A 2854-nucleotide genomic window follows, 5' to 3' on the forward strand; every position below is an offset into this window, starting at 1 on the left:
ACCTCTCGTTATCAATTTTAAAAAATGATTAAATGAACCTCAAGAGAATTATTTAAATAAATAAAAGGTTGTTATGTTACCTGACTATTACTGAGGGGTATTAGAACACATCTCCTAAATAAATTTGTTATATATATTTTTTATTATAATATTAATTACTATAGTAAAATCTATGGTGTTACGGGTCAAATTTGACCCATATATATTTATTTCAAAGAAAAAGGCAAAAAAGTATTTTCAAAAATAACTTTAATATAAATGGAAAGCTAAACAAGTAAATCTCAAAATGTGGATTTGGAAGGTCAAACAAACAACGAACAATCAAGCAAATCAAACCAACAGAAATGAGGCACTAATTCTAAAAAACGTCTTTGTGTGCAAGAACATGCATGTGCAGCAAAAAGTGACACTTTTAGTGTGTTCTTTGGAAATATATTTTTTGCAGTAGAAGCAGAGTATGTTTGTCTTTCTGTCTTTATTGCTAGGGCAGACCTGACACCTTTTTCTTTTAGAATCAGGTGGCCTCAGTGGGGTTGTGGCTGTGGCTGTAGGTTGATGTTGAGGCAGTGCTGGCCGAAGAGGATGCTGGCACTGATGCTCTTTGTGTTGCTGATGGTGTGGAAGGAGTGCTACGTGAGCTCTGCAGCTGTCTGACTAAGGCTGCAGCGGCTGGGTCCCGGGGCACCCGTTCCCTCCACTCAATGTGTGCCTTGAAAAGGGAACTTCCTAACTCCTCAATAAACATTCTCTGCTTGTTTTTTCTGGTTGAGTTCCACCCTAGGTGAATGTGGGTCCACAACACAAATGCATTGTATGCAGACACATCTAGAATGTTATAAAACACAACCATTGGCCATCTCCTGGTCATTCTCTGGCAAGTGTAGGTGGCAGTCAGCTTGTACAGGTTGTCCACTCCACCTTTGTTTTTATTATAGTCTAAGATAATTATGGGCTTTTTGTCACTTGCTGATGAGACAGCTGCGTCTTTGTGAAAAGTGGACATAAGTATCACACTCCGGTGTTTTTTTGGACAATATGAAACAACCGTGGTGGTGTCTGTAAAAGCAAATTTTGAAGAAAGTGGAGGCCTGTCCTTCACCTGCAAAATTTCGGCAGGCATCCATCCATCCATCCATTTTCTAACCCGCTGAATCCGAATACAGGGTCACGGGGGTCTGCTGGAGCCAATCCCAGCCAACACAGGGCACAAGGCAGGAACCAATCCAGGGCAGGGTGCCAAGCCACCGCAGGACACACACAAACACACCCACACACCAAGCACACACTAGGGCCAATTTAGAATCGCCAATCCACCTAACCTGCATGTCTTTGGATTGTGGGAGGAAACCGGAGCGCCCGGAGGAAACCCACGCAGACACGGGGAGAACATGCAAACTCCTTCGGCAGGCAGCTCAGGTTTATTTTTTTTTTACTGTGCCCACCATGGTAAGTTTCCACCTGAGAGGTTCTTGCCCAAGTCATAGCTGGTAAAGAAATTGTCACAAGTGATATTGTGACCCCGCAGTCCAGTAGCCATATCAAGGACTATACGTTTTCCTTGATTTTTCTCAGGAATGCCACTTGCATGTTTGCCTGTGTAAATCTGCAGATTCCATGAATAGCTGGTTTTTGCATCACAGGCTGCCCAAATTGTTATGCCGTATTTCTCTGGCTTACCTGGCATGTACTGCCAGAAAGGGCATTTTCCACGGAAAGGGACAAAACATTCATCTACTGTTACCTCTGGCTCTGGGTTGAACATCAGTGGAAGGAGCTGCACTCACCTTTCCTAGACATCCCTGATGGGAGCAAGCTTGTCAGATTTTTCTCTAGTTTCTCTGTTGTCAAATCAAAGGACTCTTGATATCATTCGAAATGACTGAAGTGACATTGTTGCCCGGAAAACATTTCTGCCTGTCGACACATCCCAGAGACTATCAGTGGCCTCATTGCTGGATTTGTAAATACCAGCAAAAAGAAGAACACCAATATAAGCATCCAGGTATTTCTCATCAATGTCATTCCACATGTCACCATGAACCTTTTTTCCTTCAAGGTTTGTCATAGCAATCATGACTTTCTTTAGTGACAATGGCATAAACAGATCAAAACATGTCTTGATGTCACTTACTCTCGTCACAGCAAACCTTGTGATTCCAGGGGTCATTTTGATGACATTTGCAGCAGCTGCCCTGCCATGTTTGTCAGGATGTACTGAGCTCCAACAGATGTTACCACTTTTGGATTTGAACGTTTCAACAGGAGTGAGTGCAGCTTCAGCATCGGTGACCTCCTCATCAGACTCATCAGATGTGTCTGTGCCTTCTGGTAGATACTCTACAATGTCTTCCTCCTCGGAAACCTGCTCATCTGCATCACTATGCTGTCCTGTGTCCTCTGCCTCATTTTCAGAAAAGATATGATCCAGAGCTTGGCTTACTGTAAATCTTCTTCTCATTTTTGACTGCTGCAAACTGGAGATGTGTACTCTGAAAGTCACCAACGCTAAACTAAATTTGTCTTATGCAAGCCTTACATGTCTGTCTTTATTTGTTTGTTTTGTTTGTTCAGGTAAGGAGACACACAGACAAAGAGAGAAGCCCCTCAAAGTGTGTTTATGATTTTTGTTTTGACCCTAACTATTGTGTTATAACATTAAATTATAACTGGGTCAAAACTGACCCTACCAACACAAAGGTAATCATTTTCACCAGAGCATTTTATATATTAGTACAATTGTTGTTTTTTTTTTGGTTTTATTTTAATTAAATACAGATTCCTGACAAAGTCAAAAAGCCTTGATGCAATAAACAAAATTAGGTAGTAGTTTAATGCAATTAAAAAGTAAAACTGG

The 2854-nt window shown here is 41.4% G+C and overlaps 1 pseudogene; it reads right to left on the reverse strand.

Annotated features, from left to right (window-relative positions):
* Window positions 1-514: 514 nt before the first annotated feature.
* LOC120514345 lies at window positions 515-2458 on the reverse strand (annotated as a pseudogene).
* Between the last annotated feature and the right edge of the window lie 396 nt (window positions 2459-2854).

The sequence above is a fragment of the Polypterus senegalus genome, chromosome 14, assembly GCF_016835505.1.
Source record: "Polypterus senegalus isolate Bchr_013 chromosome 14, ASM1683550v1, whole genome shotgun sequence".
Lineage (NCBI taxonomy): Eukaryota > Metazoa > Chordata > Cladistia > Polypteriformes > Polypteridae > Polypterus > Polypterus senegalus.